The sequence below is a fragment of the Phacochoerus africanus genome, chromosome 15 (genome assembly GCF_016906955.1).
Source record: "Phacochoerus africanus isolate WHEZ1 chromosome 15, ROS_Pafr_v1, whole genome shotgun sequence".
NCBI lineage: Eukaryota > Metazoa > Chordata > Mammalia > Artiodactyla > Suidae > Phacochoerus > Phacochoerus africanus.
Genome location: NC_062558.1, coordinates 88,481,963 through 88,509,376, shown reverse-complemented (window position 1 = coordinate 88,509,376; position 27,414 = coordinate 88,481,963). Strand labels below are relative to the sequence as shown.

General features: G+C 41.6%; 1 protein-coding gene across 1 annotated transcript in view; it reads right to left on the bottom strand.

Moving 5' to 3' along the window:
• Positions 1-12,398, bottom strand: part of BMPR1A (bone morphogenetic protein receptor type 1A) — a 143,784-nt gene extending 131,386 nt beyond the window's left edge. Inside the window, exon 1 of the mRNA XM_047760162.1 lies at positions 12,266-12,398. The gene's annotated coding sequence lies outside the window, so the exon portion shown is untranslated. The remainder of the gene's footprint in view (positions 1-12,265) is intronic.
• Between the last annotated feature and the right edge of the window lie 15,016 nt (positions 12,399-27,414).

Below are 27,414 nucleotides of genomic sequence, written 5' to 3'. Positions count from 1 at the left end.
CTTTAATAAAGGGTCTGAAACTGGTAAAAACATGAGAAAGGTTTTATTTTTCTCTAGTTTCTACCCCAAACTATGGTTGGTCCAATTTCCCTTTCCTAACCCTTAATGTCATCTGGAACAATTCTTTTAGCTTCCAGAAGCTTTCAGTCATTAAAAAGTCCAGTGCAATTTACTGATATTTAAATCTTTAACCTTCATTCTTTCATCTTCTCCATCTCCAAATTCAGGCTTGGCCCATGGTCTGATCTTTTTGGGGGGTGGGGGGGTGCAGTGAGGGAGAACAGGATAAACTGTCAACATTTGAGCACTTTAGTCCTCTGTGGTTGTTATCACTTAACTTCCCTGGCTAATACAAACTATACTGTGTATTACAGGTAGCCAAACGATGGCTTTTCTTCTAGGGACAAGCTGGAGCTTTCTTTCTGTAACTGAAGGGTGACGGGCTCTAACCCACTGCCAATTCCCCTACCTAAAGATGCACAACCGCTTCTAACTTTTGCTCCCTGCTCCAGCAGAGACAGCTTGTCAAGAACACTGCAGCCTGGTTACATTCTGTATTATCAGTATGAACTAACAGAAATGCAAAAAAAAATCACAGGCTGTTCCACTGCCACCCTCTCTGTCCACACTGAAACTTCTCTCCAATATTCTTTATCCCTTGCTCAAATAGGCACAGATAATCCACTCAGGTACATAATGACTACCCATCTATAATGAGATGTTTGCTGGTATTCCCTAGCCTTCAGGACTGGTTCTCTTAGACCTTTCCACACTAAGCTTCTAAGGGAAGGCCACCCCAAGGAAGGAAGGGAGCAAAAACAACAACGCTCCCCCCAGGCAAACCAGCCACTGCAGTGACTATGGATTTCTGCCACATCTTAATAAGGCCCTGGGAAGGACACAGGCCACTAAGTACTTGGGCTTTCAGTAGAATGTAGAGTCCTTGACTTCACTTTATACTTAACTCTAAGGTCCTAGTCCCCATTCTGAGATAACTCAAGAGAAGCCTGATTTGACTTTCTTTTAATTATTTGACCTTGGTGGGGCAATAACCTTCATTAGACTTTCTTGATGTACAAAACAGGAAAAGCAACAAAACCTACGTCAATCTGTTAGTACTGTTTGCAGAAGAATTATTTTGCAAATTCAAATGTGAACATTAATATTGGACAAAAATAGCAAATAATTTCAGAAAGTATCAGAATTTAATTTTCAAGCACCCTATATATGCACCTATTCATATTTGCTTTTGAAGATGAAACTGATCTCAACTTCTCAGACACCAATATTCTCTCACAAACACTCATCTTCGCTAATATTTATTGAGCATTACTATGTGGCAAGAATGGTGCTCAGTACTTAGCTGCACTCATTCATTTAGTCATCACAGTAACCCTGTGAGAGGAGGACTACTACCATCCTCATTTTACATATGAGGAAATAAGGTTTAGAAAGATTAACTACTTTGGTGCAAGATCACAAACCTAGTAAATAAATAGTAAGGTACAGAATACAAGATTCCTTTATTCTTTTTTTTGGAGGTTCCTGGGCCAAGGATCAAACCTGCACCACATCACTGAAAACATCAGGTGCTTGACCTGCTTAGCCACCAGGAAATTCCGGGTTTCTTTATTCTTTTAAGAAATTAAGGACCTCCTTTGTATAAAGATTTTACTTAACCTTAACTGAATGACTTTTTGTTGTTTCTTCTCAACGATGTAACAAACCATCTACGTGAATTGATTAGACGTTAAGAAAGAACAGGAAACAGTGAATAACTTTAGGAAGAACAAAGGCTTAATCAACACAATTAGAGTAATTATGCCACTTGATTAACAAATAGCATTCTTATCGTAGGAATATATTCAGGGGAAGGGGTGTGTCTCTCTAGTAGTTCATTCCATTTTGTTTAACAAATTTTTAGTTTTGGAGAACACATCTTGAAGAATAAAGTTTAAAGAAATTTGACTTATGCTCTTTATATTGAAAATAGTTTTATTTTTAGAGAAACTTCACTTATTATCCCTTGTTCTAATAACCAGAAAAATCAATCTGGTCATTGTTAGGGAGGAAAAAAATCTTCCTCTATCCTCTTAGGTTGAGAATTTGGGGGCCTGCAAATTAAACTGACAAGACAGACTGGCAAGAGAAAAGAAAGATTTTTATTCACTCATTCAGAGTTTACAGAAAAACGTGACCCAAGAAGACAGTTAGAATTGGGAGCTAGGAGTTCCTGTTGTGGCTCAGTGGGTTAAAAACCCGACATAGTGTCCCTGAGGATGCAGATTCGATCCCTGGCCTCGCTCAGTGGGTTAAGGATCCAGCGCTGCTGAAAGCTGCAGTGTAAGTCACAGATGAGGCTGGGGTTTGGTGTTGCTGTGGCAGTGGTACAGGCCAGCAGATGCAGCTCCAATTCAACCCCTAGCCTGGGAACTTGCATAACTGGAGGTACAGCCAGAGAAAGAAAAAGAAAATTGGGGGCTTATATACCATCTTAATAGGGGAAAGGGAGGGCAAGAAGGACATTAATAAGTAAACAAACAACTTTTAGGACAGATAAGTGAAACCTGAATTGAATACACAGGAGAGATGATCTTTTGTGACAAGGTCAGTTTAGGTGTGATGCCCACTTTTCTATTCTCTAGTGATGAGTCTTATCTTCCCCAGTTTTAACTCTGGGAAGTGAATATATGATAACAAAGTTCTTCCGAGGGGCTTTGCTTTTAGGCAGATAAAGGAGTTCAGAAAGAAAGGGGAAAAAAAGGCCTATCATCAAATGCTTTCAGCTCAAAATAAATTGTATGCCACAGTAGCGTATTCTAGACCCCTTCACACACAAATATCTGAACACTTACTTTGTACAAAGCACTGAACTAGTACTGTTGGCAAAACAAAACATTTTGGGACAAAATTCAACCACCAAGGAGCTTAAAAAATATACTGAGGAGTAGAAGACAAACTTTTAACCTTTTTGTTTTTTAATACTTCTTCAAAAGCAAATGAGTTTTTGTATTTCATGAACAAAAAAAACAGCAAATGCAACATGCCAGAGAAAGAGTTAATATCTGTACTCTAAAAGAGTTCTTACGAATGAGTAAGAAAAATTAAACAATTAGAAAAATCAACACGGAGTTCCCATTGTGGTACAGCAGAAACGAATCCAACTAGGAACCATGAGGTTACAGGTTTGATCCCTGGCCTCGCTCAATGGGTTATGGATCTGGTGTTGCCGTGAGCTGTGGTGTAGGTCGCAGACACAGCTTGGGTCCTGTGTTGCTGTGGCTCTGGCACTGGCCAGCAGCAACAGCTCCCATTCAACCCCTAGCCTGGGAACTTCTATGCTGCAGGTACGGCCCTAAAGAGCCAAAAGACACGCGCGCGCACACACACACACACACACACACACACACACACACAAAATCAACAAAAGAGAAATGCAAAGCACCAAAAAACATACAAAACTGCGCAACCTTACTCATAATCAAAGAAACACAGATAAAAATTAAATACTGTTTTTTCAGCTGGTAGACTGGCAAAAGATTAAAATAAATGATGTTACTGTGTTGGTGAGGGGAGGAGGGGAGCCTCTACAAACACCATTGGTTGGAATGTGAGTTTTTTGAAGATTTTGCAAAGCAATTTGGCATCATGTCAAATCTCCATGCCTTCTCTTAGAGTAAACACATTTCTAAGAATTCATCCTATAAAAGTAGTTTCATGGGACATGTATAAGCACCATAGCACTGTCTGTAATGAAAAAAAAAAAAGTTGAAACAATCTAAATATTTATCAATAGGTGATTGATATATTAAGGTATATTCATAAAAGGAATATTATTCAGCTACTAAAAAGAATGAGGAAATTGACATTTACTGACACAAAAAATCTTGCTATATACATACTCAGTGAAAACAGAATTAAAGAAAATGATGCAGAGTATAACCCCATTTTGGGGTGAGACAGAAAGAAGAAATGAAGACAATGGAAAAGAAAGATTATACTTAGCTCTCTCACTTTTAACAGTGATAATCTGTGGGGAGTCAGAGTAGGATTACAGAAGACTTTCACTTTCTACGGTAATATACAATTAAGGGAATGATATTGAGCTTCACTAGACTAAAAATTGAGAAGGTGTATAGTGAAGAAATCTATTAATAGATGGTACAAGAAACACCAAAATACTGCCTTCAAGTAATGATGCAGAAGAGCTAACTTTCAGCCTTGGACCACCAAGGAAGGCTTCACAGAAGAGACAGGATTTACACTAGATTTTGAAGTATTCTGATAAGCAAAGAACAGGGGGAAAGAAAGGTAGAACTGTACAGTATTTTTAAATTTTTAATAGACACATTAAAAAAAAACCCAAAAACATGGAGTTTTCTTGTAGTGCAGGGGGTTAAGGATCTGGCCCTGACACTACAGCAGCTTGGGCTGCTACAGTAGCAAGGGATCAATCTCTGGCCCAAGAACTTCCACATGTCATGGGCATGGCCAAAAAAAAAAGGAAAGGAATCAATAATATACTTATTTAACCCACCATATTCAAAACAGATTCATATGACTATGTAATTAATATTTCTAAAGTACATGATACTTTTTTAAATACTATCTTCAAAATCTGGTGCATAATTCAGACATTTCGAATTTTCAACCACATAATGGTATTGGCTACCACAGTGGACAGTACAGGTCTAAGGATTCTGAATCCAAATCCAGAATTGGATACTTAGGTGACACAGGCTAATAAAAGAACAGTAGGAAGTGAATGAGGTAGAAAAGGCAAAATTTGAATTTTATATTGTAAGCAAATAAGAAACCAGAGAAAAAAATATTTAACAAGTAGGGATGATGACTAAAGCATTATTCCAGGAACATTAACTTTTTTATTTACTAAGACACATACACATAAATTCGATGAGCAGGTTTTTTCCCAATATTTTTATTACATGAAAGATTACTGAAATGGAGACAATAAAGTTATCTGTCATCAAGTGGCTGTATTTTGTTGATGTGGTGTACATTTAAGATACTCCTGGACAATTACTGTTGAAATATTTTTATTTCATGATATTTTTTAATGATTTTTTTTCTTTTTTTAATGATTTTTTTTAATATGTTTTAAGAACTTCACCAAAATTTAACAGCCTTTACTTTAGTACTTCCCATCAGGAGCTCCTTTTAGCCATAAATCTAAAATATTCTTAGTTAAATACAAATTTAAGGTATTCAAGATCATATATTCCTGAAATATTACAAAAATTTTAATTCTGAATAAGAAAACTACCTATTTCAGTATCACAAAACAGTATCATAATCATGCAAGTCTCCTCTAAATTTAATTTCAAAATTGAGAGCCAGTAACATTTTAGATAATTTACCTAAAGACTAAACAAGAAAAAAAGACAAAAACACTAATGCTCAAAAGAGGAGATAAAAAAGCAGGGCATGGAAGAACACTACTGGTCATAAGCCATTCCCTTCCTTACTTAAAATGACAGCCAGGGCAGGAAGAGTGACTTTTCAGCCAAAAGTGAGAAATCCAGTGATGTCATTAGAACCAAAAGCATTATAAGACCTGCAATTTCAGCAACTAACTCCTTGACATTAAAGTCATGGAATTTTCTTTTTTTTTTTCTTTAAGCAGAAAATGGTCTTAAAGTTCACCAAATCCTTTTAATTTTTAAGATAAGGAAGCAGAAATCCAGATAGATTTAGTGTAGTATCTACAACTGAGCAGTTAACTTAGCGGTAGTACCAGTATTAGATGTTAGTTCATGAAAAGTTAGAAGGCAAAACTTAGATGTTGTGCTGCTTTTAAAATTTCTTTCATATTTCCCCAATCATCCACAATAGGCATACTGCTTTTATAAGTTTTTTAAAAAGGCAAAAAAATGTTTGCTTTAAAAACTACTAAATACATCCAGGAACATTCTCCCTTTCCTTTCTGGTCCAAGGTCTCAGTCTACAGGCGACTTTCTCAGGAAAACCTTCCAAAAGCACCTGTACCCTAAACAGACCAGGTTCCCTTATTACATACTCTTAAAAGCTCCCTGTGTTTCCCATTTATAGATCTTAATATAACTACAATTAGATAATTATTTGTGAAATAATTTAATGTCTATCTTCCCTGTCTAGGACTTAAAACTATTGTTTTTCAGGGCTGTTCTAGCCTTTTTGCTGTTACATACCAGGAGTTCCTGAGGTGGAGTCCATACAAAACCATGAAATAATACACATAATTGTTATATTTGTGTATTTTTCTTCAAATACTCAAAAAATGACCTTTAAAAAGGATTAAGAACCAAAAATAGTGGGTTTATGTTGTTTATCTGCCCAGAGTCAACCTTTCTTTGGGTAAACAACCACTTGTTGATCTCACACGGCTCCAAGAAGGCTATCAGTTCCTGACTGTTCCAGTGGGCATGTAAGCCAGGTCTGGCCAAACATGGTACCCCAAACTCCATGCAGACCCAATAACAATCTCTCCATGAGACAGAATATATGCACTTAAGAAAGAAATGTTTATATGGTACTCACTCCCAAATGTCTACCTTGAGCAAAAACCTCTGTCAAACTCTGGACTCATATATGCAACGGCCAAGTAGAAATCTCTACCTGGTTGTTTCAGAGGCACCTCAAATCCTGTATTACCAAAATTGAACTATTTACCTCCAGAAACCAGCTCTCTCTCCATTTTTCATCTCAGTCAACAACACACATCTACCCTACCAGGTTTCCAAGCTAGAAAACTGGGAGTCTTTACAATCCCATTCCTTCTCTCTCCCATAGCTAATTACCAAATCCTGTCCATTCCAGGCCCTAATTACATGCCACCATCCTAGTCTGAGCCAGGATGTAACAGTCTGCCTAGAAGTTTCAGTGTCTTCAGTCTTTTCTTCAAACTAATTCTCCACTACGTCACTAACCTCACTAAACAGCAAATCTGGCAGTTTTATCCCCACACCTGACATATCTCTATCTGCCTTAAGTGAGAGTCAGTTATATACAGATAGAACAGTAGCCAAGCTATGAAATGCTTTTTTCCCCTCTTGAATCCATAGCAAAAGGCCCGTATAGGCCTGGAGTTACCAGTGGTCCTCTCTGCCAGATGAAAGTATCTGCTGAAAATGAGGCCAAAAAAGTGATGAGCAGAGAAGACTCCTGCTTATGTCATCTGAACACTTAGATCTAGTCATATGGTAGTCACTTCCAAATTATGGCCTTTTCCCATATATCATTTAATATGCAACAAAGTCAGTTACAGACTCAATCTACAGTTTAGGAGCAGAACTAGTATTTGTATAAAAATCTCACAGATCTCATGACTCATAGAACTGCACACTTAACACGTGTGCATATCATGAGATATAAACTACATTTCAATAAAGTTGCTTAAAAGACAAATGAGTGTCAAAAGGTACAAACTTTCAGTTGTAAATACTTGAATGTAATGTGCACGTGATAAATGTAATCAACACTGCTATATGTTATATATGAAAGTGGATAAGAGTTAAATTCTATGAGTTTTCATCTCAGGAAAAAAAGTTTCTATTTCTTTAATTTTATATCTCTATGAGATGATGGATTTTTACTGGGATAAACATTTCATGATGTGTGTAAGTCAAATCATTAAGCTGTACATTCCAAACTTATACAATGCTTTATGTCACTTATATCTCAATAAAACTGTAAGGGAAAAATTAAGTAAAAAAAAGAAAATATTAGATTAAAAAAAACTTCATGCCTTAAAAAAATTCCCTTCCTGGAGTTCCCATTGTGGCTCAGCAAGTTAAGAACCCAACACGGTCTCCACGAGGATACAGGTTCAATTCCTGGCCCCACTCAGTGTGTTAAGGATCCTGAGTTGTGACAAGTTGCAGTGCAGGTCACAGCTGCAGCTCCGATTTGATCCCTAGCCCAGGAACTTCCATACGCTGCAGGTGCAGCCATTAAAAAAAAAATAATAATTAAAGAAAGAAAATCCCTTTCTTCAGAAAGGATTCCATCCAGAAGAAGAAAATGGGGAAGACTTCAGAAAGAGATGGAATTTGAAATGGAGCTTGGAGAATGGGTAGGACTTGGACATATGATAATTAGCCACTTACACAGTTCAAGTCGAGGAAACAGTTATAAGCAACAACAGAAGCAAAGGGAAAAGAATATGTGCAAGACGAAAAAACAGTGGAAGATAAGAATCTGGCAAATCTGAAGCAAATCCCAAGAAAGAAACTGGAAACTTCTGAGTGGCAAAAGTGACAAGAGCTGGGACTCAAGATTACTTTAGGCAGAAATGCATAAGATAACCAGGATACAGGTGGAAAACAAGGCAAGAAGATCATAACATCAGTCCTGGTGGGAAGAGAACCTGATTCGTTATCAGGAAAAAAAAAAAAAGATTGAAGTATACAATTAGCACACAAGACATAATACTGTATACAAGTACATCAAGTCAAAAAAACTTAAAGGACAAAAAATTGTGTGAAAACCAAATAACACTAGATTTGAAAACTCAATAGATTTCTAGAAAAAAATTAAACACTAAATTTCACACAAGAAATAGAAAACCTACACTAACCAACATTATTAAACTGAAATGATATTCAAATTCCCCCCTCCCCAAAAAAATCTAAGCCTGAATGCTCTTATGGGTTAGGTCTGCAAACTCTCAAGTAAAATCCCAGTCTAAAGAGCTCCTGAAAAGAGAAAAAGAAAGTGGCACAACTCAATTTATAAGCCTATTATAACCTTGATATCAACATATATTAAGAACTGTACCAGGAGTTCCCAGTGTGGCTCAGTGGGTTAAGAACCCAACTAATATCAATGAGGATGCAGGTTAGGTCTCTGGCCTCATTCAGTGGACTAAGGAGCTGGGGTTGCCGTAGGCCAGCAGCTGCAGCTCCAATTCGACCACCAGCCTGGGAACTTCCATATGTCAGAGGGCTCTGAAAAGATCAAAAAAAAAGAAAAAGAAAGAAAGAAAGAAAAAAACTGTACCAGAGTTGGCAGTAACAGAGAGAAGAGCGACAATACCATGAAAGAGAACTAACAGACACTGGGAGTTCCCGTCGTGGCGCAGTGGTTAACGAATCCGACTAGGAACCATGAGGTTGCGGGTTCGATCCCTGCCCTTGCTCAGTGGGTTGACGATCCAGCGTTGCCGTGAGCTGTGGTGTAGGTTGCAGGCACGGCTCGGATCCCGCGTTGCTGTGGCTCTGGCGTAGGCTGGCGGCCACAGCTCCGATTAGACCCCTAGCCTAGGAACCTCCATATGCCGCAGGAGCGGCCCAAGAAATAGCAAAAAGAAAAAAGAACTAATAGACACTGGCCACAAACAAGATGTAACGGAATGGAGAAAGGTTCAGGTTTGGTATAACATCAACAGAAATAAGGAACACCAGGGAAACAAGTTTGATAAGAAGGAAGAGTTCACTTTGAACCTGGACAATCAGGTATGTAAAAAACAACTGGGGGAGTTCTTTTGTGGCACAACAGGTTAAGGATCCAGCATTGTCACCTAGCGACTTGGGTCAATGCTATGGCACAAGTTCAATTCCTAGCCCTGGAAATTCCACATGCCATGGGTGCAGCCAAAAAAAAAAAAAAAGGAAAAACCAGGATTCAAAGGCAGAAGAGAAATAACGAAGACAGATTTGAGAATTATTCAGACAGAAGGGCCTGAAATAGTGTCTAAGGAGCAGAAACATATAGAAAAATGATCTGAAAATTGAAACTGGGAGAACACAACATTAATCAGGAAGAAGGAAAAACAGAAAGCAGAAGGAGGGCAGAAAAGAACAAAGTCATTATAACATCACAAAAGTCCTCTTTTCATCTAGTTAATTCATACTCATCCTTCAAAATTGTCACAGAGTTCCAAAGTAACATTTCTTTAAGAAGGCCTTCTGATGTTCTCCCATCATACACCAGCACCGGCAGGTCTCCATTTTAAGCTCTTATAAGTAAATACTCGGCATTTTAACTATACAATTATATTTAATTATAGAATTCATTCTTCAGTATACATCTCCCTCAACAGACTCTAAGGTCCATGAGGGCAAGGGCTATATCTGTTGTTGCCTCCTACTGCCTTGTGCGTTATGTTAGAATATATTAAGTATTCGTTGAATGAAATGGATAGGTAAATGATAGCCAAAGAAAGGCATTTCAAGAGAGAGGTCCATGTTAAATGCTACAGAAAGCTCAAGCTGACTTAGAAAGGAACTTGAAAGTGTTTATTAGGTTATACATGATCTTTGTGAAAGTAAAATCCAGATAACAAGGGGTTAAGAAGTGAATGGATGGCCAGGAAGTAAAGGCAGGAAAAGTAAACTACTTGTGGCAATGTTTAGAGGTGGAATTAGGAAGGAGTGAATTTTAGTTTCCAGTTTAGCTGTTTTTCTTTAACGAACGTGAATTACGTTAACGACAAAACTTGTTTTTTTTTAAGTTAATGTGATTTGAAAAGGAAAGGCAGCAAGACAGCTTGAGGGAGCAGCAGACTCAAGGGAAGATTTTTGTAAACTGAAGAAATCTTAAGCACATGTGTACTTTTAAAAACCCTAAGACAAAAGAGTAACTCATACTGCATTAACTAGAAAAGAAAAGAAAAATGAAATCAGGTGTTAACTACCAGGAAGGACAAAAAACATTCCTCCACTGAGAAAGCAGCAGATGACAGAATCAGCAAATTCTGGAAGGAGTTCCCACCGGATGCCTCAATCTCTTCAGTAAAGGGTGTCAAGTGAAGAAAGTATAAAGTCTGAATTGAGTTCTACCCAGAATGTGTGAGGGGGAGGGGGGAAATCCAAAACAGGAGTGGAATATTGGTTCTTATTAAAAGTGCATTCTAAATTTTAATTGGCCTTTTGTAAACTTCAACACATTTCTGGCTCATAATTGCCCTATTTTAGCTTTAATTTTAAATATTCATATAAAATTATAGTTCACAAACTTTCCATCTCAACAACTGAAAACAGTGATAAGCATTAAGTTACATTCTACTTTAATTCAGACTTGAACTCCTCTTTTGAAATGCAGTAAAAGTTGTTTTCAACTCAAGCAACAAAACAGCAATCATTTCAAGTACGAGTAACTGAAGAGCGCTCCTAAACTGTAAGAATGTTTGCAAAGAAAGGCTTTTTGTAGTTGTTGGTGTTCAGCCCTTTGCCTGCCTCACTCTAACAGATCCTTAATAGAGGGAATCTTGGGTTCAAATCCTAGCTCACCTAGACAAGTTACTCGACCTCTCTGCGTCTCGGTTTCCTCGACTAAAAAATGAGAAATACAATAACCAGGATTATCCCAAGGATTAAATGACGTCATACAGGTGAATGTGCCAAGTTCGTACTATGTACTCAGAACAGTTTGCTAACCGTTTAAAAGAAAAAACCTGCAGCACTTTGATCAAATTAAAACATCCGAGAGCCTGAGTACAAGTCACAAAACGCCAGACCCCAACACACAGCACATTATTTTTCTTCCCTGACGCAAGCTTTTTTTTCTTTTCTTTTCTTTCCTTGCCAAGCCCTTCCACTAGGAGTCTGAAAAGAGGATGGGGGAAAAAGGTTACATTCAATCCAGCAGAAAGTTTTCCGAAACTGAAGTGCAGAATCACAACAGACATGGCAGCGGAGGCAGCGCAGGACAACAGGTGAACCTCCGAGAAACCTGGCACCTTCCCGCCGGCAAGTTTTGCGGGAGGACTGGCAGTTTCTCCCGGCTCTACCGCCCCCACGAAACACACATTCGTTTTCTTTTCTTTCTTTCCTTTTTCTTCCTTTCTTCCTTTTTTTTTTTTTTTTTTTTTTTGCAGAAGCGTAAGAGACAAATCGCAAATATTACCCTCGCAGCTCCGGGACAAGGGAGGTGAGCGCCTTTCCCATTTAAGGATTCAAGAGTCGTCCTTGGTAGTGGTTTTCGCCCACACGGCCTCCCCAAACTCGGCCTGAAACCCGGGGGTGGGGAACAAAGAGGAGCCTGGCGGCAGGGACGTCTTGGGGGTCGACCAGGGTCCGACGTCGGGCAGCCAAGGGGCCCGGGTCTCCCGCAGGGCCCGGCCCGGGGCGGCGGGGCCCAGTCGGCCTAGGCCTGACAGAGCTGAGGCGGCGGGGACCCCGCCGGACTGCCGGGTCTGGCGGCCCCCAGCTCGGGCCTCCCGCGTCCGCCCAGCTCCCCGAAACTTTGCCCCGAGCCCGCGCCGGCCTCCCCAGCGCGGCTGGCCTCTCCCGAAACGCACACGCACTCTCCAGACAAGCCAACTCACCCGGACCCCGGGGAACTCATCCTCCAGCCCTCTGCGCGGAGCGGGGTGGGCGCGGCGAGCCGCCGGGGCGCGGCGGGGGCCCGGCTCGGCCTCCGCCCTGGGCGTGCAGCAGCCCCAGCCCGGTCGCCCCTCGCGCGGCTGTACGATCCTCGTCTCGCGCGGACGGACGCGCCAGGGCCCAAGCCTTCCTGCCCTCCCTCCCCGCTCTCCTCCCTCCTCCCTCCTCCTTCCTCCTTCGTCGAGAGCCAGCAGGCGGATTCCAATCTCGGCAGCCGCCGCCGCCGCCGACGACACTCACAAGGGAGGGAGGTTTGTGGGGGGGGGCGGCGCGGGCGCGAGGCCTAGGGGGGAGGGGCAGGTCTCCGCGAAACTCGGCGCAGCGCGCGCGCTCTGGGAGGGCACCCGCCCCGCCCGCCCGCCCGGCTCGGGACGCGAAAGGAGCCGAGCGCACGGCGGAAGTGTCCGAAGGGTCCGCAGAGCTCGGCGCCCTGCTGCCGGGGAGGAGGGCCGGCCGCCGGCAAGGGGGCGCCGGGCTGTCGTAAGGAGGGGGGAAGGCTTCTCCTCCGCGCTGCCCCGCCGGCCTCTCCTCACCGAGACGCCCCACCGTCGCCGTGGCTGGGCCGGCTCGTCTCCGGAAGCCGCGTCGGGCAGACGCCGTGCGCGGGCCGCACGCGACGGAGCGCGGTGGAGCGGTGCGGGCACCGCGGTCGCTTGTTGCTTTCGGGCCAGTTCCCCCGTCCTGCGGGTACTCCCGGGTTCCTTAGCGTGGACCCCTCCCCGTAACAAGCTCTAATACTCCACGTGAGCACAAGTCAGCGCTGGTGAAATAAGCCTGATCACTCAGAATTCACACACCACAGCGAGGAACTGCCAAGTCTTGGTAGCAGTCGTTGTGACAAAGAAAAAAATGTAGCCACGCTACATCCATTATTCATCCACCGCTCCCCGGCTTCTCTTTCTGGGCTCTTTGCCAGCGTGCCGAGGCCCAGGTAGGGAGGTGGAGGTGGACAGGCCCCGAGTGCGCTGCAGGGAAAAGAAGCATTTCCGCGTGGGTCCAGAGGCCTGGCCCGCCTGGGGGCCCTATGATCTGTGAGCCCGTGAATTCCAACGGCATAACATGAGGAGCGGCGTTAACGCAACAGGACTGAAGTCAGCGGACTATAAATATTGCTCCCTTTACTACCTTTGGCTCACTTTAGTGACCTCAGATACCCCCGGAGTCTCATTCCCCGCATTTGGAAAATGTAAATAATTGTCACTACCTCTTTTCTCCCACTTCTCCGCATTCTTCGGAAAAATGCTGTTAAAAGTATTCAATGTCCTGTATGTGAAGAAAGTATGGACCCCTATTTAACAACCAAATGTGACCTTGATCTCTTTGATAAGTCTCAAGTATGGTGTTAAGGCTCTTTACAAAAGATTCTCTTTTACATTCCCTTCATAAAATCACTTTTTAAACTGCGTAAAAAGCAGGGGAGGAAAAGAATGTGCCAGACCCAGATATTTGTTTTTACACACATTCTCCCTTAAGAGATGGTTAGATTCCGGAGTATTCCCTTATATTCTGGTTTAAATGGCTAAACTCCCTTACATTGCTATTTAAAGATTTTTTTTTTTTTTTTTTTGGTCTATCTTGTGTTCTGTCCCTCTTTTCTCCCTCTTTAATTCACCTTTGTCCTTAATGGTGAAAATACACTCCGTGGGAGTTCCCATCGTGGCTCAGCAGTAAGGAATCTGACTAGTATCCATGAGGACTTGGGTTCAATCCCTGGCCTTTATCAGTGTGTTAAGGATCTAGCGTTGCTGTTGCCAGCAGCTGTAGCTCCGATTTGACCCCCAACCCTGGAATTTCCATATGCCTGGGATGCGGCCCTAAAAAAAGACACCCTCTGTAATTCCAAGTTATTTTTCAATTCTGTTTTTTTTGTTTGTTTGTTTGTTTTCCTGAATGCTATAGCTTTGTCAGGTTTGAGAGCCATGGAACAGTATGTTGCTACACAGGATGAATGTTTGATACGTGGGTTTCCCTGCATCACCTAAAATTTGTCACTTTTTTAAGGTTTCTACATATGACACTGCTTTAATTTTAAGAGAAAAGGTGGACTTTTTGCTGGAGGAGACTTGGACTGACTTGCCAAAGAACTCATTGATGTATACTGAGTAATGTGTTATGGCAGATAGAACCATGATAAATGTGTTAATATATCCTCTACAGCCTGGTTCAATTTTACACATGAATCAGTCTATAAAATCAACAATCTCAGATTGGAACTTTAGTACATCAAGTTTCTGAAATACACAAATCTGTGTTATAGCCACTGCAGAAATGAGAGCAAAATTGAAACATCAAATTTTAAATCATCATATCTTTGTATTTCTACAAAAGAAACTCCTTTTCAAGTTTATGGGAATTTTACTTGACATTCTTTTGTTCTCCTTGGATAAGGCCCACCTCAGTGCCCGGATTTAAATCCCTAGCTTTATCACAGCAGGCAACCTAACTACCAACAACTGAGTATGGTGTTTTCTCTGGTTCCTGGCATGTGTATGCATGCCAGCCTGTTTCTCCGGTTTGCCTGCCCACTAAATGAACAAGAGAAGCCAGGAAGCCCAAGGAGACATCGGGACACGTATGGTCTGGCCCCCAAACTCAAAAGCAGCACCTCAAGGTCCAAATATAATATTCTCCAAAGTGATAGTTTTCCTATAAGTAGGTTAATAGAATGTGCTGGAAATGGGCCTTTTTTTTTTTTTTTTTTCTCTGCACAATTCGAGGTAAAGTTCTCAAGAGTGGTAATTGCATGCCCAAATCACATAGCATTAGTTAGGAATGGAAAATCACCCTTCTCCTACAGTTCTCAGATCCTCAAGGACAGTTTCTCTGATCATGTCTTTTTTTTTTTTTTTTTTTGCCATTTCTTGGGCTGCTCCCGCGGCATATGGAGGTTCCCAGGCTAGGGGTCGAATCGGAGCTGTAGCTGCCAGCTTACGCCAGAGCCACAGCAACACGGGATCCGAGCCGCGCCTGCAACCTACACCACAGCTCACGGCAATGCTGGATCATTAACCCACTGAGCAAGGGCAGGGACCGAACCCGCAACCTCATGGTTCCTAGTCGGATTCGTTAACCACTGCGCCACAATGGGAACTCCTGATCACCTGTCTTAAATTAACACCCCAACACAGCCAATTTCGTTTTATTTATACCATTTTTACTATATGAAATTTACCTTGTTCATTTACTTATTTGTTTATGGAGTGAGTTTCTCTCACCCACCAGAATGAAAACTCCATGAGAGCAAAGACCTTGTCAGTCTTGTTCTCAGCTCTTTCCTCCAAGCCTCGTTCCTGGCATATAACAGGTGCTCAATATTTGTTAAGTGAATGAGCAAGATAAGGATAGAATTTCCTCTAAGCATTTTTGAACCTTGTCAACAAGACTCAGTTTTAGAGGCTGGCTTGGACTATATTGCAGAGGTGAGAGTGGGTCAGGGAAACTGGGTTGTACCATCTTCAGTGAAATGGAGAGTGCTGCCTTCACGGAAGGCATTAGCTCAATAGGGTAATACAAGTTAATCCATCCAAAGTCATTTTCCTGATGCAGATGCTTATGAGGCAAAGGCAGCATTAAGTCATTGTGGATATGGAGATGAATTTGAATCCAGTAAGGAGGTACTTGTGAAAGGATGCCCTTGGCAAAGCAATGCTTTAGGTTGGTTTGAAGCCCAATATTAAATGGACAAAATTGTTATGAAGAGTAGAGGAGACAGCTACATTTTTCAGCATGGACACAACTACATGATTTTACTGGTTAATAATAACCCTGTCACGGTTTAGGACAAGTCAAAACAGAAATTGTGTTTATGAAAAGAGATGGTGATATATAAATATAATCCAGTGCACAAAATAGAGAAAAGTTTAAAAATCTGAATGTGTTCTTTTCTTTGTAATGGTATAACATGTTACTTCCCATGCTGTGTTTACCCGTAAATGACTTGCTGCTTTTCCCATTTCCATTTTCATTCCTCTTTGCTTCAAAGCACTTGTTTCCTGTGATTAAAAGGTGGTTTAGTGATGCTCTGTTGCAAAGTAGTCACCACTTGGTCTTGCCTAATCTGTGGTCTCTATAGACCTCTCCCTGCTATCAGTACACCCTTTACCATAGAGCTTAATCCTCTCCAGGCCCTATGGCAGGAAGATTTCTCAGACCTCTAGTCCCAAGCCTGGCACTCAGCCTTCTGCTCCCTCTGCTATTTACTGGGCAGCCATAACCTTGGCCCCCCTCTGAGCACTGACTCACAGCTCTTTTCTTGATGTGGAAGCCCTGGCCTTTTAACCTGAGTGGAACTTGATTTTCTCTCTGCCTGTTGTCTGGACTCTGCTCTCTGGAGCCTGTCCCAGCCCTACAGCACAGACTCTGCTGGGCAGTAATAGATACTCCTGATGTCAAAACTTGTTTCCCTTCAGCTTTGTTCCTAGATTCTCTGCTTCTGTATTCTATCCATCTATCAGGCCTCCTTTCCCCCATTACCTCAAAGTGGACATCCTGATGCCTGCTGCTCTCCTGGGCTACCACCTGTTGTTTGCTCACTGCTCTCTGGCTATCAGGTACTGCCTAGCACACTGTAGTTGCTCCCACCAAACACCTGGAGCTGTGGCCTCCCCACCCTAGCTCCCACTCAGCCCACAGTAAATCTGTCCTTCCCCATCCTATAGCAGTTCACTACCCTCACCACCCTGCCTTTCTGTCCTGAGAGCAGTGGATTTATGACCTCTTATACTTTATTTTTTTGACCAGATATAACTAATTAAAGGCAAATGGATATAGTTGGGTTTTGTTTTTATTTAGCTAAATAAAGTATTAAGGTGTAATAGGTGCTTGTGTATGAGTATGTAATTGTATGTGTATATATATGCATATTTGTATGTGTATATATATCTTACATCTGAACACTGATTCTACTCAAGAATTCCTTTGGTGCTAATAGTCCAGAAATCCCAGCATTTGGAGCTAGGTATGATTACCTTGTGAATGACAAGGTGTCATGATAGGGATTCAGGCTGAGATAACTGGGAAGAGACAATCCCGGATCAGGAATGTTGTGTCATTAGCAGCTATACTGTATCTACTGTCCATGGTCTACATGGTTATCCAGATACATTCCTAGGTGTGGTGTGTCACCAATGGGAACAGACATGCTAGTTTATCCACCACGTGTGTTTCCATCCCTATGCTGGACATAAAGTTCTAGAGGACAAGAACTGTCTTTTTCTCACTCCATTGTATCCCTACAATCTAGCATGCTGCCTTGCACACCAGAAGCCCTGAAGATAATTGATAAATCATTTTGTTCTCTATTGTTAGTTTGCCCTCATTTGTTTCTTTTATTTTTAATCAATGGTGGGGGAGAGGGGAGTTTTTAATATTTTTAAGGATTCATATTACTTATTTTGATGAAAGAAAGTCTAACAAATGATGGTTATGATAACACAGAACTATCATTGACTTTAAATTTTACCAACTCTTTTCAATGAATAATGCTTGAGTTCTGGAGTTTCAGTTGCTCTTTAAGACAACATCCTCCATTCTTTCATGAGGAAACATAATCATATATTTAACCCGTACCCAATACCTGTCAATATTTCTTTTAAAATGTAGATTTACAGGGAGTTCTTGTTGTGGCTCAGCAGGTTGTGAACCTGACTATTATCCATAAGGATGCTGGTTTGATCCCTGGCCTTGCTCAGTGGCTTAAAGATCTGGTGTTGCCACAAACTGCAGTAGGTCACTCTGATTTGACTCCTAGCCTGTGGGAACTTCCAAATACTTCAGGTACAGCCTGAAAAAAAAGAAAATGTAGACTTTACATTTAGTTTGCTCCCCACCTTAAAATCTACCTTCCTCATTGTATACCTGAATTATTCTAGCTATCCTGCTAATTGGTGATTCCCTCTGTCAACTGATCTTGATCAGTTTTTCCAGATTTCACTTAATGAATCACTACACTCACTCATCAAAGTCTGGAAACTACAGCTGTATGGCAGCATTCTGTTAGATTGGTCTATCCACTTCCTGCAGAATGGGCCACATTCATTTTCCTTTTAACATCATTCTCTGCCTGCCATGCCTAAGTACCACCTCTTGCAAGAAGTCATCTATTGTTACTCCATCCTAAACTTTTCTCTCTATAGTTTCTATCACTGACTTTTTTACACAGTTTAGCTGTTCCTATAGCGCTCACAAAAGATTTCATATCTTTATTCAGTTTCTAGCCTCCCACCCTGGGGAAGGACAGTTTAAAGTATATCAAAAGAGCAGCCCCAAGCTGAGGCCTACCATTGTAATTGTCAAAATCTTTGCCTCTTTGTTTTCAAAGGTTCATCTGGAGCTGGAAGTTTGGTGACAAACTTAATACATATGCTGTGCTGCTCTGTCCCTCAAGGTCAAAGAGGGCACTTCTGTTCCTCCTTCTTTTCTCCCCTCCCCTCCCCTTCCCTCTCCTACCACAGTTGCTGTAGTCACTTCACTGAACACCTCGGGTGGCTACATTGCAGGGCTCCCAGGGGCGCCATTTATATCCCTGATCTGTGTGAAAGATGCTCCCTGGAATTGTGTAGTACACAGTGTTCAGCTGGCCCCACTAGCACCATGAAGTTGCCGTTCTAATTGCAGGCAAGGAACCTAGTCCCTGGCTTGCTTAAGGAACTAGCTGCTGCTGCTGCTGCTGCTGCTGCTTTTTCTTGTTCTTCTTTTGGCCAAGTCTGCAGCATGCACATGTTCTGGGACCAGGGATCAAACCCTTGCCAGAGCAGCCACCTGAGCCACAGCAGTGACAACACTGGATCCTTAACCCACTGAGCCACCACGGAATTCCAAAGTACCAGCTTTTTAATTATTTAATGTTAGACATTATATATCTAAATGTAATGTTATATATTACATAGATACACATATAATGATATATTTTATGACATAACATTATATACCATTCAGAACATTTGAGGGAAATGAAGGTGGCAAGATACATATTTGTCAGAATTAAGTCAGACTCCTATATAAATAGCATATACACACTACTACCTATAAAATAGGTAACCAACCTGGACCCACCATATAGCACAAGGAACTAAATATTATATAATAACCTATAAGGGAAAATAATCTGAAAAACAATATATATGTAAAAAATTGAATCATTGTGCTGTACACCTGAACCTTACACAATATTGTAAATCAACTGTACCTCAATAAAAAAATTGTAAAAGAAATGATAAATACTGAAATAAAAGTAAAATACTAAAAAAAAAAATACATCCTCTAGTAACTCTCAAAAAAATTAGAATCCCATATAAAATGTATAATTAATCAAAATTCTTATTTGATCAATGTGAACAAATCGGGGGGTGGGGCACACCCACAGTATGTGGAAGTTCCTTGGCCAGGGATCAACCCACAACGCAGCAGTGACCTGAGCCGCTGCAGTGACAATTCCAGGCCCTTAACTGACTGCATCACAAGGGAACTCCAACAAATTTCTTCTTTTCTATTTTTTTCTCTTATGGTCTCCCTGCAGCATATGGAGTTCCTGGGCCAGATATCAGATCTGAGCTGCAGATGTGACTAATGCTGCAGCTGCAGCAATGCCAGATCCTTAACCCACTGTGCCAGGCTAGGGATTGAACCTGCATCCCAGGGATCCCAAGACGCCAGGGATCCCGTTGCGACACAGCAGGAAATCGCAAATTTCTTTGTAATAACAAAAATTATCCTGTTGTTAAACTTGCAATAATTTATCATACTAATCAAATTTTATATATACATCATATTTATTCAAAACTAAGATATTGATTATAAGCATTGTTATTTAAGTACAACTAGGAAAGGAAAACACTGCCAATTAAACTATGGCACATCATTCATCATAAGAAATCCTAATTATAGAGGTGATAAAATGTCAAAAAATCTGCATCTGAGGGAGTTCCTGTCGTGGTGCAGCAGAAGCAAATCCAACCAGGAACAATGCGTGTTCGATCCCTGGCCTCGCTCAGTGGCTTAAGGATCTGGCATTGCCATGAGCTGTGGTGTAGGTCTCAGATGCTGCTCAGATCCTGCATTGTTGTGGCTGTGGCATAGGCTGGCAGCTATAGCTCTGATTCGACCCCTAGCCTGGGAACATCCACATACCACAGGTGCGGCCCTTAAAAAAAAAAAGCAAAAAAAAATCTGCATCTAAGACTTGATAAAATACTGTGTGCTTTAATACATTGAAAAGGCAAAATACTATATAGTCCAAGAGTTTGAAATGTTGAGTTTCTGGGTATTTGGCATATAACCTTATCTGTTTGTCATGCAGAATACTTGAATAGCCACACTATGAATATTAACCACAGGAACAGAGACAGTACAGTTCAAGTGCATATAAACATGTAAAACAAAAGTGAATAACTTATGATTCAGTCACATAAAATCTGGAAGAAATACTAGCATCAAGTCATGTGCTTGGATTACATTACAAATAAATATTAACTATTTGACAGCTGCTTATTCTGAAAACACACGATGACAAGAACATGTTTTTATCTTTGGAAAAGACAAACTAAACAATCACCAAAATCTCAGCGTTGCAGTAGAATGACTTTACATTTATCCCGGAAGCTGAACAATAGTGCTTGTTTCTTACGGGGCCATCAGGAAAAGCCAGCTGTGGATTTCTTTCTAGTACAATTAATTGCTTCCGCTGTATATAAAATTGAAAGAATTGGGTGCTTTAGTGCGGAAAAAGGATATCCTGCTACACTGCTCCTATTTCCTCACAAAAGCTATTAGTGAGCCTTTCGCCATTAATTCACATGCATTGGATTATCCTGTGATGAAAGGCCAAGTGGCTTTTCATTTTTATAGTCTCTTATCTCCTATTTATTTGGCACCTCTCTGGAGATACCTGCTCTTCTCCCAAGACTGGTTAATTGCTAGGATGTCAGAAGGTAGCTAATGACTGACTTCCTTTTCCAAGACTAATTGTGAGCCCATCTCTATACTTTTTCTTAGAGTGGCCTTTCTTGTTGCTGAGAAATATTCTCAGTTCTGTTATTATTTGAAAAGACAGAGGTGACATTTACAGTGCCAGCTTTCAATCTCTGCCCACTGTTCACTGAGACCAGCAGGTGACTTTTATAAATCTTCTGTGTAGACCTGCACTGTCCAATACACTAGCCACTTGCCATGTGTGGCTATGTAAATTTTAAATTAGCTAAAACAAAACTAAAATGAAGAGTTCTCTTGTGGTGCAGCAGGTTGAGGATCCAGCATTGTGACTGCCGTGGCTAGGGTCACTGCTGTGGCGCGGGTTCGATCCCTGGCCCCGGAAAGTCCACATGCTGAGAGCATGACCAAAAAAGAAAAGAAAAAACCCTAAAATTAAAATTCTATTTCTCAGTCCAGGCCCCCTCAGGGTTCAATAGCCACACGAAGCTAGTGGCTACCATGTTGGAAGAATGCAGGTATAGAGTATTTCCATTTTCACAGAAAGTTCTTCTGGACAGTGTTGCTATAGACTGTGACCTGCTCTGCTCAGGCCTGGTGAATAGCATCTAAGCCCATCTCCTGAAATGCTGTTTCTGTTCCCTCCATTTAAAACAAATAGTAGGAAGACTATATTCAGGATCATTTCTATAGTTTGCTACTTGAGAATTTTCTCTGAATGTGTAGCATCACAAATGGGAGGTTGCAATTCATCAGATATAAAGTTACAGTTTTGTAGGAAGTGTTTGTGGAATTCCCTGTTGGGGTAGTGGGTTAAGGATCTGGTATTGTCACTGCTGTGGCTCTGGTTATTGCTGTGGAATGAGTTCAGTCTCTGGCCTGGGAACTTCCACATGCTGCGCAGGCGGCCAAAAAAGAAAAACAATTACTCTCAGCCAGCAGCTTTTAGTTGAGAGATCTACATTCCCTTCTATGGTAGCATGAAAAGTATCAGAGAACCTGTCCTTGAGATGCCCTAGAACCCACTGAATAGAATCACAGAAGAGCTCTCCAGAGGAGATGGCCTCACAAGCATGAGCAGTCCCCTCACCTAGGTATTTGTGGGCATTTTGCCAGGATCCAAGCATTTCTAGAGTATAGTTCAGAGTCTCAGAATCAAGGCCCAACAGGTTAAGGAGGTTCATGGAGGTGAAGAGGGCTCCAGTTTTACCACTGAAAAGAGAACCATAAAAAAGAAATCCTTGTTTCCTAAAAGTTCAGGCATGATCATACAGGTTTAATTAGGAACAGCAAGCTGTTTACAGCAAATTATAAACTGTATAAAGCAGACCTCAGTGGACACTCCCAAAGGATGTCCCATGAACCCTTCCTACTCCAAGTCCAGATTCAGCAGATCTGGCTTGGTGAGGTAGGCTTGCTGCAATGCCAGGCAGAGGAGTAGCCCAGAAGTCCCTTTCCAGAACTTTCCATGACCAAAGGAGAGGGTCAAGAGCTCAGGGAAAGCCTGTTTTCCTTTCCTTTCATCCTTGAAACTTGAAGCCAATCCACTGTTTTCTTGACTGCTACTGCACCCAGCCAGTAGAGAGACACTTCCAAAACAGGCTAAGCAACCCGATATGGTAAGAAGAAAACCAACTTTGGAGTCAGAATTCTGGCTTGAACTTCCTAGTTTTTGACCTGGGGCAGAGTTTGTCAACCTCTCTCAATCCCAGTTTCTTCATTTATAAAATGGGGATAAAGAATATCAATCTGATGAGACAGATGAGAATTAATTGAGAATATTTGGAAAACAGTTGGCATAGAGTCAATACTCAATTAAAATTACTTACCTTCCCTTTTCTTTCTAGAAAGTGATTGGTCCATCGGTGTTTATATTGAAGGGGAAAGAAAACACACTGTAAAACTCCTAATGAGCCTTACTTCAAATACAGCCCAGTGCAGTTCAGTAATTAGTATATGAGTTCTGCTTCAGCTTGGGCTGGGTTCCAGTTCTTCATTCCAGTCTTGGCTTAGGAATTTCCTTCTCCAGAAAGCCTTCACTGCTCACTCCCAAGCTGAGTTAGTGTCCCTTCCAAGTAGCCCTGCAGCTCCCCAAGCTGGTTTCTGCCCTATCATTTTCCTTATATTCTGCTTCTCAAATCAGGGTACCCTGCATTGGATATGGAATACAGGATGTTATAAGGCATCTTTTCCAGGGTGTCAATTTTATCTAATAATAAGCAAAACTAAGCACACATATATGTACATTTTTTTAGCTAAAATATTAGATTGTGTAAGAAATTTCACAATTGCAGGAGGTTCCTAGAGGACATATACTGTTCTTTGCTTTTAGGTCTGCTTTGCTGAGAAGTTGGAGAAACATTTATGCCATATGATAGTGAAATGACATGCTAACTTTTCTGTTTCTTCCAGCGATGTGAGCTCTATTAGGGCAGGAACTGTACCTCATTTGCCTCTGAATTCACAATACTTAGCTCCCTAGCATGAAGCCTGGCTCAAAGTAGAAGCTCCATGAAAGTCTGTGGAGCTGAACTCAACTTTCCCAGTACTTTGAGGATAATATAGTCTTTCCAACAAGGAGAGGAACTTAGAAATTATTTAACTGACAGAACTTCACATCGAGTGCCTACAGGTGAGAACACAATCCTAGCTGTACTTTTGGAAAAGGTATTTAACCTATCTGAACTCTGGCTTCCCAACCTGGTAGAGTTGTGAAGACTCAATGAGAGAAGAGTCACCAAGCACTAAGCACAATGAACTTGGCACATAGAAGGTGTATGGAAAAAAGCTTCTTCACTGTCTTTAAAGTCACATTCTGGTTATTAATCTACAAGCTAAGAGATGATTCTGATCATTGCAATCATTCCAAGCAAGTGACAAGGGACCTGGTCTGAGCCACTGCCTGGGGCCTCTCCTGCAACACCCTGATCCTTCCTCCTGAATCTCCAACCTAGTATTACTGCACTGTCCAATGACTTACTTACTGTCTCAGTTACATTCACATTAAACCTGGGCTTATAAGATAGAGATAATTCAACTAGAAGGTAGAGAAAGGTAACCACCTGTTAGGAGTGTGAGCTGCAGAGGCAGGGCCCATTTGAAGCCTTGACTCACCCAATAATCTGATTTACTCTCCCAGCTCTGAGGCATATCTTGATCTTGATTCTGGAGACAGAACCTGGTCCCGGACAAGTGTTGCCCACTCCTAATACAGAGCATGAACCAGGGAGTTGAGATCTCCAATTCTTGTGTCGTTCATTCTATTGGCCTGGGTCCAGAGTGTCTTTTGGGAGGGAGGTAGAAGTTTCCAGGCTAGGGATCGAACTCAAGATGCAGCAGCGACCCCAGCCACTGCAGAGACAATGCTGGATCCTTAACCCACTGTACCACAAGAGAACTCCCAGAGTGTCTTTCTTAGGAAACTAATGAAGCTTAAGCTTCAGGGTCCCTCATGGTCAGAGCCCTCTGTTTGTGCTGAGAATTGCTTGAATATTGTAGGTTGAGAGGGGAAGTCAGGTTGCAATCAGGGAGCATTCCTCTTTCAGCTTTTCTGATAAGTTGCCTAAAGATTTCAGAAGAAAGAGACCTAGAGATCTGTGATTCCAGTAATTTGTTGTGATTCCTTCTTCTCATTCTAAATGAATACTCAGTTCTATAATTAATCTTGCGTTTGAAACTTTATATTCTTAAGAAGGACCCCACAAAACCTGGATCCCAGGCTAGATTAGGTTCTTCTCCAACCTGTATCTACTTTTCTCTAATGCCTTTCTATTCTAGAGCTCATCAGAAAGCCACAAAGTTGTCTTTTTGTTCTTTGTTTTTTTGTCTTTTTGGGGCCACACCTGTGACATATGGAAGTTCCCGGGCTAGGGGCTGAATCAGAGCTGCAGCTGCTAGCCACAGCCACAACAAGACCAGATCCAAGCCACATCTGCGACCTACACCACAGCTCACAGCAATGCCTGATCCTTAACCCACTGAGCAAGGCCAGGGATCGAATCTGAGTCCTCATGGATACTAGTCGGGTTCCTTAACACTGAGCCACAATGGGAACTCCAGAAAGTCACAAGTTTTGAAGGAACGAATGCAGGGGTCTCTGTTGCAATGACTCCATGTGAGATAAACTCAACTCTCACTGCCATCTTCTCCCATAGGCACATGTTGGATGCTTCCTACCAATTCTCCTTCCACAAATGCTGGGATCCTCCAGCATTCCCAAGTGCTTCATTAGAAGTAAAAGATAAAACTTCTGTTAGCTGACTTCTCCCCTGAATCTAAAAACTATTTTGAAATAGTCCCTTTACATCTACTTTTTTTTCTTTCTTTCTTTTTTTTTTTTTTTTTTGTCTTTTTAGGACTGCACCCACGGCATGTGAAGGTTCCCAGGTTAGGGGCTGAATCGGAGCTCCAGCTACCAGCCACAGCCACAGCCATAGCCACAGCAACGCCAGGTCCAAGCCGTGTCTGCGACCTACACCACAGCTCATGGCAATGCAGGATCTTTAACTCACTGATCAGGACCAGGGATAGAACATGCATCCTCATGGATACTAGTCAGACTTGTTTATGCTGAGCCACAATGGGAACTCCTCTTTATACCTACTTTTATGCATCAATAGATTTTGAACTAGAGATAGAGAAGGGGATAATTGACTTGCAAATGGAATGGTAGTCTGCAAGAATTTATTTAATAAAATGTTTCTGCTTTTTAACAGAATTCGCTCATGAAAAAAGGAACACAGTTCCCAGCTAAGTGATAAGAATGACGGTGGGGGGAGTTGTTTTTGTTTTGTTTTTCATTTTTTGTTTTGTCATTTCGGCTCTAAATCTCTCCAATCTAATACCTAACCATAGATGGAAAAACAAAACCAAAAAGAAAATCCAATGCCTACACTACTATAGAAAAAGTATTCTATTTTTCACAATTCGGAGAACACAAAAATGCACTCCAAATAGTCATTGCTCATAGCTGCTTCTTGTGTTAACAGGTGAGAAAGATACACAGAAACAGTTAATTATTCAATAATGTGAAAATGCAAGAGTGTTGTGGAAATACTAGAGAGGGAATGCTGACCACAGAGTGGCCAGGACAGTGTTGTGTTATCAGAGTGTAGGTCCAAGATGGGTTAAGAGGCTGGAGAGATCACTGGGGTCAAGCACGTGGAGTCTCATACGTAGTTTAGTTTGACTCTCTAGCTACAGTTTGGGAGATGGGTTAGGGATAGGTAGGAGGCAAAATGGAGACAACAGGATCAGTTAGGGAGTTGGTGAGATAACCAAGAGGAGAGATGTTTGAATGTAAGAAGGAATCCTGAGGATGGAGAGGATAAAACAGATTCAAGACAGAGTTAGGGATTCAGGAAGTAAATCTGGTAGCCTTTGGTAACTCTTAGTTGTCAGAAAGAACAGTTGTGGGAGAAGCAAAGCATCTAGGATGACCCCCAAGTTTCTAGTTTCTATGACTTGGTGGTGCCTGGAGTTCAGCAAAAGAAAGACCATGAGAGGAGAGAAGCAGGTTGGGTGGGAAGCTGACGGCTCCAGAATTTCCATCTAGAAGAGGTGTAGGGCAGCAAGACTGCGGAATTTGTCTTGAAACTATGTTTACAATAAGAAGCACTCTGCATATATGTTTACATAGAATGGAATGGGTAAGATGAGTGCCAGATTAAGGGCGCTTAAATTCTCCCCACCATCCTGAACTCATCCTAAATTCAGCACTGGGCATCGTATTAGTTGAGATTTTATCATTTTTTGTTTTTTTAGGTCCGCACCCGTGGCATGTGGAAGTTCCCAGGCTAGGGGTCAAATCGGAGCTGCAGCTGCCAGCCTACACCACAGCTCACAGCAACGCTGGATCCTTAACCCACTGAGCGAGGCCAGTATCCATAAACCTGTGTCCTCATGGATACTAGTCAGGTTCATAGCCCACTGAGCCACAACAGAAACTCTTGAGATTCTTTTATGTGCAAGTGGCAGAAAACCAACTTCTGTCACAAGCTCTCTCAAGGATTAAGGGGAAGTTGATCAAAGAAAGGAAGAGTGAAGGATGGAGCATCAGGAATGACTAGATCCAAGAGCCCTCAGGTGGGCAGAACACTACTCTCTCACTCCCATTTCTGATCTTTGCTTCTCAGTGCCCACTGGCTTCATTCTCTCCTGTCACAGA